General features: G+C 35.6%; 1 protein-coding gene across 1 annotated transcript in view; it reads right to left on the reverse strand.

The window, feature by feature from the left end:
• The window catches only part of XRCC4 (X-ray repair cross complementing 4), a 287206-nt gene that overhangs the window by 262221 nt on the left and 12000 nt on the right, over positions 1 to 12985 (reverse strand). The window lies entirely within an intron of this gene.

Below are 12985 nucleotides of genomic sequence, written 5' to 3' on the forward strand. Positions count from 1 at the left end.
AGCAGGAATACATTGTAATGGGTCATCAGAAAAGTCCCTATGCATTGTTACATAGAAAAACATAGATTAGGCCAAATATATTACCATATATATTATCATCAACAGATAATATTCCACTGTTATGTCCATTAACTGTTTTGCTTCTTTTTTCTCTTGATTTCTTCCTTCCCATCCCCCTCCCATTTCCCTTTCTCCTCCCACACTCTACTATTCGAGTTGCTCTCCGTGTTTTTATACCTTCCAATCTTTCAGTGTCTGCCATAGAGTGCAGACATTCAGTACATATTATTGTTCTTACACTCCCTCCTTTCCAGTCACTACCTCCCCTAACCAGTCACTACCTCCCCCAACCAATCGCTACCCCCCCAACCAATCGCTACCCCTCCAACCAATCACTACCCTGAGGTCTAACAGTTTCAGAATCAAGTTTGGAATGTTTTTATCCTTTACGTAAATATAATCACAAAACATGGTCTATTTTGTGTCTTTTTTCAACATTTTGTTTGAAAGATTCATTCGCATTGTGTCTTACAGTGGTAGATCATGCTCTTGATTGCATGTACCATAATAAAGATATGATAAAACTGACCTATTCTGCAACTTCTAGGTTTTGACTGTTACACACAGTGCAGCCATAAACACTCTAGCAAATACGTAAGCATTTCTGTTGGGTCTGTGAGTAGGTATATTGCTGGACCAGAAGACATGCATGTAATTTTAGCAGTACACAGTCAACAGCTTTCTATAAAGGTTGTGTTGAGTTAGAGTAGGTGTATGAGAATTCTCATTATTCCATATACTTGCAAACATGTTCCATCTTTTTCATTTTTATCCATTTCGGGGATATGCTGACGTATTACACTATGGTTCCAATTCATAGTTCTCTGATGAATAATGAATGTCGAGTATTTTCCATATATTAAGCACTTGAATATGCTGATTCAATCTTGCCAATGTTTTACTTTTTATGTTCTTATTAATTAGTTCTTTATTTTTTATTTTGGATATAAGTCCTTTTACAGATAAATGTATTGTCTTCTCTCATTTTGAGTTACCTTTTCACTTTCATAATGGTATATTTAGATAAAAAATGAATTATTAATTTTAATAAAATATAAACTATCAAACTTTAAATGATATGGTTAGTACTCTTTAGATCCTGCCAGGCACGTGTGCATGCATGCCCAAGATCCTGAGAGAAGAATGGAGAAGGGATTGCAGTGTGGCCATCCCCCCTGGGGGTGATTTCTCACTGTCTGTCTGGTGAGTGTATGCGCCCTATAGCAAAAACCTCGCAAAAAATAAATAAATAAATAAATAAACTATTGGGTCACTAAGATTTTCTTCTGTATTTATCTAAAAGCTTCATCATTATACTTTTCACATTTTTACCTCAATCCCTCTGAAGTTGCCTTTTGTGTATCATGTCAAGTAGGGAACAAAACATATTTTTCCACATAGTTATCTAGTCAACCCAGTGATATTTATTGAAGACCACCCTTTCTCCTGTGTATTTCAGCTATTTCCTTTGTCATATACTGTGTGACCAAATATGAGTAGTTCTGTATACAGGGTCTTAATCAGTCTCAGTCAGTTTATCTAGCATATACCAATCCTACACTATCTTCATTATTATAGTTTTATAACAAGTCTAATAACTGATACTAGAAACCTCGCATTTTTGTTCTTTGACTACTTCGTTTAATCTTAGCCCTTTGTACTTCCATATAAACTTTTCAATTTCTGCAAATGTGCTACTGGTATCTGGGCAGAATTTGTGGATCACTGACATCCTTGCAAATTGAACCTTCAGATTAAAAAGTATGGTGTGTCTCTCAATTATTTAGGCCTTCTTTCATCTATACTATTTTTATTTTAAGAATAGCAGTCTACCTTTTTTTTTCTCTTTGTTTTTAAGTATTTGCAAATAAATTTCTGAATGATCCAAATTAACTCCCTTACTCAGTGCTATAGTTTGAACCTGCTCCCCACACACAGCAAATTCACGTGTTCAGCCACTGTAATGGGATTAAGAAAGTCAAACTTAATCTGATTATGGTATGAAAAAGTGTGGTCTTTGACAGAGATCTGTGACTGGGTGGTTAAGGAAATGGGAGAGAGTTATGGTTCCCTAATTGAGCTTTGGAAGACTTATAAACAGAGAGAACTAGACCAGAATGGCAGAAACAGAAACTTATGGACACAGATCATGTTCTGCTCTGCTAAAAATTCTGCCTTCAGTCATTTTGTGATGCCTTTGGGTTCCGGTCACTAGAATCATATGTTTGCAAATAAACTTTTATTTTCTTTAGAAATAACCAAGCCTCAGGTACTTCCGTTAGCAACACAAAAATGAACTAAGATGCTCTGATTCCAGATTTATTAAATACCTTTCTGTTCATACTTAGATTTGGCTAAACATACATTTAGTAGACTAAAAGAGAATGCTAAACGAAATAATTCTTTCTCTAATAAAAACTTGCATTCACCTTTTTGATTGCTAATTTCTGAACTTTATAGAAAAATCTCAAATCCTGAAAAGAAAAGAAAAAAATGTTTCATAGTAAACCTAGTACTAAATAACTGAAAGACCACTTTGGTTACTTGGGCACAGCATAACTATAAAGCCTGTGTTTAACTGGCATTTAAACCAAATAATCATTGATAGTTAATTACCGTTTTTCTAGAAAAGCCTCGCCTGATAGTAAAATCAACAGAACCTTGCCTGGAACTTTTAAAAGTACATACTTAGTGAAACTATTACATAAAAGCACCATTCTTCAAATTCCATTTCAAAATAATAAGAAGAAGGCCAGTTCCACAGGCTAGGGGTTAAGAGAGACAGATCCCACATGGTCAATGGCAGTTTGAACCCTGGCCCTGAAAGCTTGAAAATGACGCCAGGTCCATGTGTCCGTGTACCAAAACTCAACAGGATGGAGGAAAGGAAGAGAAGGGATTGCAGCAAGCTGACACCCCAGTAGAAGGTGCTTTGTTCTTCTCCTGTGTCTGTTTCTCTCTGGCAAATGGACAAACCCTCAGGCGATTTAAAAAATAATTATTAATATGTTAAGATTTAAAAAGCTACCTTCCCCCCCAAAATGCATGTAAAAGCAGCGGAAAGCAATATCTATATTTTATCATGAGAGGTATTGTATTTTTTTTTCACTCCAAAGAATTACTCCATACAATGTAAAGCAAAAGAATTTCAACTACGTAATGTCATATTGGAAAGTTAAAAGCAAAAGGAAGTCAAGGCTAAAATCATCATCACCTGTTTGTTAAATTCTTTGAAAATTCACTTTATTAACTTTATTAGTTAATCTAACAACGCAAATCCATATAAAATAAAGATTAAAAGAGTATTAACCTCACCCTCCACAAACCAAACGATGCTTATTTGTCCATTTTCCCTCCATGTCTTTATCTACAGACACACATAGTGTTTAAATTGATCTCATCATAAATATGTGCTACTTCATATTTCAAATATTATACTACATTTAAACATTACTGTATTGTGTGGGAAAAGCCCATTTTCACATGGATACCATTTTGTATGAAATGTTGTTTTTCCCTAGACTAAATGAGTTTTTTCAGGGTAGCGAAAAACTGCAGTCCATATCATGGGGCTATAATGGATCCAGGGGGCCAGGGGCAAAGGAGAAAATTTTAAAGTCAGAGAAGTACATGTAAGCTCCTTTAAAAAGCTCCACAGGTCCTAAAAGCTTGTTGCAGGAGTTGGTGTTTGTTCATTAGTGGATGTTCAATGTCATTGCCAGGTAAGTGCTCTTAAGCAGACTGCAGTGGTTCTTTTGCTTTGTGTTGTTTTTTGGGGGGTGGGGGTTTGGAGGGGATTTTGCTATAGGGCACATGCACTCGCCAGAAAGACAGAGAGAGACAGAGAGACAAAAAGGGAGAAATCACCCCCCCCCCCAGGAGGGGGGCCACACCATAATCCCTTCTCTTCTATTCTCCTCTTGGGATCTTGGGCATGCACACACATGTGCCCAGCGTGAGTTTAGGCCACCAGGACTGAGACTCAAACCTCGGTCGACTACATGGGAGTCCAGCGACATAGCCGTTACACCAACTGCTGGTCCCCAGACTACAGTGTTAAGGTCTTGGGATAAGTGTTGTTTCTGGTCTATGTGCAGGAACGCCTTGTGGTAAGTCTTGTTATAGGTGTTTGTGTGTAATAGTTCACCTTGCATGGCCTCCTGACTCCACTCTCTTAAGGTTTTTGACATAGGTGACTCCCTTTTGGCACTGTCAACTTTCACAAGTACCTGGAGAACTGCCTGGAGAAGGCCCAGATGAAGGCAGAGAAGGCTGAGAACATTATCAACATGTACCAGCAGCTGAAGTACACCAAGCATTTTTGGTGACTAAATAATAATCCACTGACTTCTGTAGGTAACCGTGAAGTACATACACTTATATCAATTCCCTAATCTTCAGCAGAACCTTATGAATATAGCCACAATTAGCATCCTCAATTGTATTAATGAGCAAACAGAGATGATGTTTAATATCCAACATCACACACCTACTTAGGGATAGTGCAAGAATTCAACCCACCACCTGCTCTATCACAGTATTTTTCCTGTCATTTGCAATGTGGAAATCTAGTATGGCTGACGTTAAGAAAAATCGAGCTCCAAGAAACTGCTTTCTAAAGTAACCAGGTAAAGAATCAGGGTTAGACTACAAAAGAGGTATGAGAATAGCACTTCTGCCCTGTGATGAACATTGCCAGGTAAGAAACTGTTGTTTTAAGACTATTCTAAAATAAACAAACAAAAAAGATTGCTATTTCTACTCCATCATCAGAAACAAAATACCCAGTCTTGACGCTGTATCAAGTTAGAAGAAAGAAATGTTCAATTCTGATCTTATTACTGAGTGCAAGACCTACCAATTTGGGATTCCAATGACTGTGCCTCTTCCAAATTAGGATTTCCACAAAAAATTGTCCTCAGATTTATTTAAAATTATCTCAAATCTGCCATTCTGTTGCTATTAACAAAATTGCTAACGTCTGGGTAACTTAAGATGACAGTGGTTTATCTAGTTCACAAATTTGCAGGTCCAAGGTCAAGGGGCCACCTTCAGTGAGGACTTTTTTTGCTGGTGGATAACATAGTGGAGGAAGACAAGAAGTAAAGAACAGAGCATGTGTGTGTCTTTGTCTATGTGTCTCTGCTCTAGTCTCATTCGTTCTCTTTATAAACCCACCAGTATTAGGGTGAGGAACTCCATTTGAATAACTTTATCAAAACCTACTTACCACTCAAAAGCCCTATCTCTGAATCCCATAATCAGCTTAAGTTCCCCTCTTTTAATACCTTAGCAAGGCCTCACCAAATTTTAACATATGAATTTTGGAAAGATACATTCAAACCATAGCAGTCACCCATGAATTGTACCTAGTAGTTTTAATTGGGACCGTACAGATTAAGTGTAATTCTTTTTACATACAGTAGTCTTTCCTTAAGCCTGTACATACTTGCATTAACTGAAATATTTATTATAAACACAATTTTTTTGAGACAGATTTTTGCTATAGTGCACAAGCACCCACTGGAGTGACAGAGAGACAGAAAGCGAGAAATCACCTCCCTAGGAGCATGGATACACCACAATCGATTCTCCTCCATTTTCCTCTCAGGATTTTGGGCACACAGGCACATGCGTCCAATGTCAGTTTTATGCTACTGGTTCTGGGACATGAACTATGTATGGTTGATTATGTGGGAGTACAGTGACGTAACCACTGCGCTATCTGCTGGTTCCTATAAACATGATTTCTAATACCTTCATTATTTTGATGATTCTCCTTAGAATTTACTCCAGATAATTTCTGCCACTCAAAGAACAGCCCGGAATCCATTCTGTTACTATAGCTTTGCAATAGATAATAAATAAATAAATAAATAAATAAATAAATAAATAAATAAATAAAATTACCTACTCACTGTAAATATTGTACTTCTATAATTTTAAGAAAATATTATATTTGGTTTTCATTTTGCTTTTATGTTAATGACAGTGGTAGGGTTGCGATTGGGTGGTTTGTTTTATGTGGGGCACCTACATCATTCTGCAGACCACTGAGTTTAATATTAACTAAACCTAAGTCTCTCCACATATGTTGCTAAATCATATTTGCTCCATCTTAGGTTTGTAAATGTTGTTATTGTTTGTTTTGGGTATGGATGGAATTTTATATCTGTTATTTGGCTTGCAAGCTTACTAGTGATTAATTTTATGACCCAGTACATTTATACTCTCTCCTTTACAGTGTCACTTAAGAAATTTGATAAACCTGTCTTCTAAGTAGTCATTCATGTAAAATGTTGAGAGGAACAAACTCTAGCATCAACCTCTACAGTCTGCTATTAGGAACAAACCTCTAGTAGTTATCAATCATCAGTAATGCATAGGTATACTCCTCACATCTCCACCTAAGTCACGAGGCTAACAGGAGAGGCTGCAGCAAAACCTACCTATCCTACCAGTCTAATAATGCCATTTAAAAAGACAGAGAGAGAGAAAGAAAGAAATTAAGACCATGCCATAGTGATCTTACTTTCATTCTAAAAGTTAGAGGTTCTTTTTCTACAATAGAATTCAGTGATTATTTTGGTAAATCATTATCTTCAAACTTACCATACCATGGTATGACACATACCATTTAGTTCAAATTAAGAAACTATATTTTTCTAATACTAGAATGTACTTGATTATGAGCATTTCACTAAAAGATACTTGAAATATAGAAATCAACAAAGAAAACTAAAGAAATCTTTAAAAATTTGCAAATATGCAATAAGCATATATTATAAAATGTCAAACATTATAAAATGTCAAGCCAGAAACTTTGATGATAAACTTAGAATTATTCTTTAATCATATAGCAAGATCTCTTACCAGATGATCCTAAACATTATTTATTCTTTTATTTTGGAGAGGAGGGTATAAAATTGCTTTATATTTTATGACCAGTATGTATAATAAATGATTAAAACCCAAAAGTAAATTATTCACACTTCATTAATAACTGATTAATAAGTAATTTTATTGTTTATGGAGAAAAAAATTATAAATCAGTAGTTATAATTTTCTTCTCAATTTTAAATAATTATATTCTCATAAATAAGGCATCATATTTTTCTCAGTTTATGATTAAAGATAAAAATAAAAACAACCCATTCCACAAGAGGCAGTACATAAGCCAACACTCCTTGGTCAGCTTAAGTTAGTTACAACAGCTTTTCACAAAACAAGGCTAAATTATCAATATCTATTTTCTGGGAATATGAAAAGATGTTTAATTATACAGTGCTAGAATTGTACTCTCTTAAAGGACACAAGGAATCCAGAGAAAATCCTAGAGTTCAAAAAACTATATACAAAATTAAGAAAACAAGAATTCACCAAATTAAATAATATACCGATAATTCTAATTTCTACTTAAACTTTATTCAGAAAAAATCATTCTCAATAAAAGACATTATAAAATAATACTTGTAGCCCCATCAATTAAGCATGATAAAAGTGTAAAAATATTTAAATTTGTAGGTTTGACATAATCACTAAAACAATTATTTTAAAATATTTCATTTAGTCAAAAATTTTCCAACAATGAGGTCTTTTTCTAGATGTACTTAATTCTGAAATGCTTTATCCATATGCGGATACAGTCCTTTAGATCAATTAGTCAATACACTTAATATGCAGCAAATTGCTCAAATGCTCTGCAATCCTTATGTTTGGAAGAGTATTGAAAAATATGTGTTGCCCCTTTTCTGTATCAATTATTTTTAAAAGATATAGAGAGATATTTATAACTCTAATTAGCTCAGGGTCCACTAATTTGTGGGGGAGAGAGAAACAAAACAACAAACAGAATGACATTATTTTCCTCTATGGTATTTATATATAAATGCTTCTCAACTTATGATGGTGCTATGGTTTGAATGTCTCTCAAACATACATGAGTTGAAATTTGGTTGTGATAGTATAAAGAGGGCAGAAAATACAACTATAGGATTAAGAAGTGCAACCTGTGACCAGCAAATGACATAATGGTTACATCACTGGACTCCCATATGGCTGACTGAAGTTCGAATCCCAGACTTGGAGACTTAAAAGTCATGTAGGGCACTTGTGCATGCATGCTTAGAATCCTGAGAGGAGAGTGGAGAAGAGCTTGTGGCAAGGCCATCCCACCTGGGAGGTGATTTCTTGCTTTCTGTCTCTCTGTCTCTGTCTCCCCAGCAAGCACATGCAACCTTTAAGAAAACCTTTCTCTCTCAAAAAAAAAAAGAAGTGTAGCCTTTGAGAGGTGATCAGCATTAGATAAATTCATCTGAGTGGAGCACTCAATATTAAATACTGGTTGGTTTAAAAGAGTAGGAGTGAAACTAGAGCAGAGAGACAGATATAAGCTCTTGCCCTCTCACCATGTGATCCTCTGTGCCACCCAGGGACTCTGCAGAGAGTCTGTTCAAAAAGAAGATCCTTACCAGATGCAGTCTCTTAACTTTGAACCTCAAAAATCTATGAACTAAAATAAACCTCCAATTCTTATAAATCACCCAGTTTGTGATATGCAGTTGTTAGCAACAGAACAGCAGAATAAAAGAGATTGGGTTCTGTCCCAATAAACCCATCACAAATTGAAAATATGAGTCAAAGTGCTTGTAATACATCTAACCTACTGAACATCTTAGCTTAGCTTAGCCTACCTTAAATGTGCTCACACCATGTCTATTAGCCTACAATTGGACACAATCGTCTAATGCAAAGCCAATTTTATAACAGTTTTGAAAATTTCATGTAACTTATTTATTGAATAAGGTACTGAAAGTGAAAAACAGAATGGCTTGCTGCCACTGTTCAGCATCACAAGAAACTACTACTAGCCAGAGAAAAGATTAAAATTTAATATTTGAAGTACAGTTTCTATTGAATGCATATTGTTTTCACACCTTTATAAGACTGAAAATTTTTAGGTCAAACCATCATATATTGATTTTACACACGTGCACACATAGTATAGCTTCTTAAGCATGTTTTAAGAACCATGGCTGTTGTTAGCATAAACATAACTTTGTTAAAGGAAAATGTATCACTCAGAATTATTATAAAATATCTACCGGTTTCATTGATTTTAAAAAAACAAATGACAAAATTTTAATTATAAGGACAAATTAACTTCAAATTCAAAATTCTAGATGCTTGTTATTAATTCATTTTATTTTCAAAATAAGGAGCTTTAATCTAATGTTTTAAAGATATTTGGAAATCAGGTTCTTTTTAAAAATCTTTAAGTTATGCATATTTAAATATTACCCAATTTTCTAATTTATTCTAGGTACTCATTGTAAGAAGTAATTTTAAAAATTCTGTTATTGTAATAAACTCAGATTACAAGCTGGATGTTACCTGTGAACTTTATTTATGCACTTAAAAATTTAAGCATACATGTGAAAACTCAGTATCCTGTATTTTACAACTCAAAAATTGTTTCTTTCTACCAAGTAAGTCTTAATTTCTGATACTATCTGAATCTGTTTTAAAAGCATTTCATTCTTCCACTGTCGAGTTAAACATCAAATACAAAATATTTAAAAATCAACCATAAAAACAGAATGACTCAGAATGTCTTCAAATTTAGTAAGAGCAAATCAGCAGCAAATCGTTGCTTTTACCACCTCTGTAAATAAGAATAGTCAGAAATAGTTTTTTTGTCCCAGAACTACTCCAAGCAAGGGGTAGAATCCTCTTCAGAGGGACTGATTGATTAGGGCTATAAGAAAGCCTGTGTTTTGTCTTCTAAGGGCACCAAAGGTCAGAGTAGTATCAGCACCTCTTGCAGGCACAGCTAAGGATCTAAGGCAAGCCTGCAGGTGGAAACAGTTGGGTCCCACCCCAATTTGTACATCAGTAGCTTTATTGAGAGCTTAGAACAGTTGATAATTGAGAAGCTTATCTTTAGTACTTTGTGTCTTTGATACTTGGCCTCTCTTAGAAGAGAAATAAGTTATTGGCTGGTATGCAATTGATGTGATCTACGGTCTGAACAAATACCATTCACAGTTGCTTCTGAATAAACAAGACACTTTTTTAATTAGTTTACAAAGAATTTTGTATGCCCTTTTGGATGCTGATAAGGAGCAGTACAGAAGCCAACTCTCTTAGGTCAGCTCAAGTTAGTTACAACACTGTATCATTGATAACACCATTTTGAACTTGAGCTTCTTTTATTTTCGTTTTTAGTGAGTTATGGCTTCTTTTCAAGTCGCTTGGGCTGCAGGTGTTCAAACTTCTGCAGTTCTGCCAAGGAGTTGTACTTACAGATCAGAAGGGGCTAAATGCATGTTTCTAATGAAGCAATTAACTTAAGTGCCCCCTTGTTGAGAAGAGTAGGCTGATACCTAAGGTTGAATACAGAATAAAGATTAGCACACCGCACATGCTGCTAAATGGTCTGTAATTAGAGTCCTGGTCACATTATTTTGTTTGACCTTATTTTTAAAAAAACAAAAACAAAAACAAAAAAAACAAACTCTAATTAAAAATAAAATGTGGTGACAGATTTTTGCATTATAAAATAAAAGGGCACATATTGTTGCTATATTAAAAAAAGGATTTTACAGCAATCACTAGACAATTTACTTTTGATAAGACAAACATCACACAATTCAGGAGAACTAAGTGCAAAATAAAGGACTATCTCCTATTTGTTCAGTCGTTTCTTTTTGTTTTGCTTTCTAATTGCCAGAGGGTACATGCACTTACCAGAGAGAGACAGAAATACAGAGGGAGAGAAAGCATCCCCCGATAGGGCATGGTCTGCAATCCCTTTTCCATTTCTCAAGCCTGTCAGGATTTGAGGCAGGTATATACATTCACCCTGCGTATGTCTCAATCCATCAGGGCTAGGACTCCAACTGTGCTTAGCCATGAGGGATTGGTTCCCTTAACCATTAAGCTATAGACTAGCCCTTGTTTAGTATGTGAGTTTGTTTTGGTTTTGTTTGTTTGTTTTGGGTAGAGGGCATGTGAGCTCACCAGAGACAAACAGGGATACAGAAATAGGAGAAAGCCCCCACAACCCCCCCCATAGGGAATAGTCACTCTACAATTTCTTCTCCATCTCTCCCTCCTTTTGGAATTGTGGGCAAGAATGCACATGTGCCCAGCCTGCTTCTCAAGCTGTCCAACTACTAGGTCTTGGAACCTGTGTCTTTAATTGCCTATGTAGGATCTGGGTGCCTCAACCACCAGGCCATGGTGCCAGTCCAAAAATTTAAATTAATAATTTATTTCTAGCAATTTCATTATTAATAGCAGGTTCACTGGCTTATTGGTGCTACCAAAGGGTAAATTAAGATTCTTTTTAAATAACCACAAAATCAATGTATCTCTAAATTTCCAAAGTAATTAAAATAAAAATATCAAACAACTAGTCTATAGAAAAAGTGCTTTCCTGATATAATATTTTCAAGTTAGAATTTTCTAAACTTTAATGGTTAGGAGCTTATAGTATTATTAGATACCTTTCTAACCATGTCAAGATTAACTCCATTCTATAAGATTAAAGGAAAGCAACCACCTATTCAGGTTTGCCTGTGATTATTCCAATTGTAAAACTTAAAAATTCAGTCTCATGTCCTAGGCAATGTCTGAACCCAGGCAAACCAGGATGGTTTACCCTAAGGTAGTAAAATACAGTTGACTGTTAACATAATCTTTTTAAAAACTTGTAAAATGTAACTGATGTTTAAGGAAGACATTAAATTAACCTGACGCTTTCAGAACAAAGCATTAGAACTTTAAGTAACTTTAAGTCTACAAAAATAAAGCATTGTCTGCTGTGGTCTTACTCTATTGCATCTCATGACTGTGGAATGCCAGCAGCTGCCATTTCGAATATCAGGTTACTGCTCATTTCCCCTGCTTATCTTTTACAAACACCATTAGTAATCATTAGTTTCAATGATTCATTTAAATTTTACTTCCTCTCCTCTCTTTGCTCTTACTCAATGAAGTGGGTATTAAAAAGCAATAAAAAGTCTTAATTCCTAAATAAATTTCCTACAGAGAATCTAATATCTAGATCCAAAATGTACTTAAAATTAAACCCAAAGTTCCAAGAGCATGTCATAACTTCCTTTATAGTCATCAAACAGTCACTTTCTTTTACAATTAACCTTGACAGAAAGGATGAATATACTTACCATTTTGGAAACTTCCTAGACTGTCAGCAGAACACTTTAATTCTAATTGCAGTTTCATGTGAAAATGACAACTGAACTGAAGAGAAGGGTCAGACCATGCTGGGAATACAGCATTAAGTAAGCAACAGTCTTTTTTCAGTTAAAAACTTAGTAATTATGATTTTTTTGAAGTTTTTTTGGAGACATTTTTTGCAACAAGGTGCCTGGGCTCTCCAGAGAAACGGAGAGAAATCACCTTCCAGGAGGAATAGCCACACTGCAATCCTTTTTCCTCCATCTCCCTTCAGGATTTTGGGCACACACACACATGCACCCAGGGTGAGTTTCAAGCTGCTATGTCCGGGATGCCAGCCAGTCAGCCATGTGGGAATCCAGTGACTTAACCACTATTAACACCTGCCTGTCCCAGTGATTATGATTTCTAAAGTTCAAAAAATTTGACACCTCGGGACCAGCAGTTAGCATAATGGCTGTGTCGCTGGACTCCCATGTAGTTGACCACGGTTTGTGTCCCAGACCCGGTGGCTTAAAACTCAGGCCGGACGCGTGTGCATGCATGCCCAAGATCCTGAAAGGAGAATGGAGGAGAAGGGATTGCGGCGTGGCCATCCCCCCTGGGAGGTGATTTCTTACTTTCTGTTTCTCTGTCTCTGTCTGTCTGGCGAGCTCACGCACCCTATGGCAAAAAAAAAAAAAAAAAAAAAAAAAAACTCTCCAAAAAAATTTACACACTC

Source organism: Tupaia chinensis, unplaced genomic scaffold, assembly GCF_000334495.1.
Source record: "Tupaia chinensis unplaced genomic scaffold, TupChi_1.0 Scaffold000099_1, whole genome shotgun sequence".
In the NCBI taxonomy this organism is placed as follows: Eukaryota; Metazoa; Chordata; class Mammalia; order Scandentia; family Tupaiidae; genus Tupaia; species Tupaia belangeri.